Consider the following 851-nt stretch of genomic DNA (forward strand, 5'->3'; position numbering starts at 1 on the left):
TTGAAGCATGTGATATAAGTAAGAATTTTAATATGTATATGGTTATAATTCTTCAAATATTTGCTGGAAGAGTAGTAAATAAATAAAGTAATGTTCTCTGTGCTCTAATAGTAAAGATTGTTTCAGAATCTCAAGGGTTCCGTCCTAGCTGAAAGCTGGAACACATGAAACAAGAAAAAGATATTCACAGGAACAAAATGAAAAGAAAGATGAGATTATTTTGGAATTGTCTGAATGAAATGCACTTAGAAGCTAGTTTCTGATGTTTTTAACTCAGAAGTATTTCTAGCCAACATTATTACCATATTTTCATAAACAACGAATCCGCCTAGCTATCCATCCTCTGACTGGCTCATGTCTCCTCCTTGATTCTTCAGTTTCCCCTTTTATGTGTGCCCACTGAAGCCCGAGGCATTGTGCACCCCTCACAGACAACACCTCTGTCCATGCCTTTTACCAAATCTGAAGCTCGAGCCCCACTCCTAGACACAGCTTTGCCTGCTGAGTCTGGCAGTTGAAGAAATTCACTCATGTTTAGGTTGCATAGCATGAAAACGCAATCCCCACCCCTGAAAAGTAGTTTCTGGGAAAAAAGATTTCTTTAAAATAGAGAATTAGAGAATCAGATTAAATTAAAAGCAGCAGTTTGCATCACGTGCCTCATCTGGCTAATTTCCCAAACCCAGAAAGCCAGGCTCTGGTTGCTTAGCTACAGAGAAAAAAGAAGCTCTTGCATGTATAAAGAGCAAGGCCAGTGTCTGACCTTCATGACCAGAGAGACACCTTGCTGCTGTGTCCAAAGAGTTCTCTCTTAGCCCCTTGCCTGGGCTATGCTGATTAGGTACCATGCC

The sequence above is a fragment of the Carettochelys insculpta genome, chromosome 10, assembly GCF_033958435.1.
Source record: "Carettochelys insculpta isolate YL-2023 chromosome 10, ASM3395843v1, whole genome shotgun sequence".
NCBI classification, from domain to species: domain Eukaryota; kingdom Metazoa; phylum Chordata; order Testudines; family Carettochelyidae; genus Carettochelys; species Carettochelys insculpta.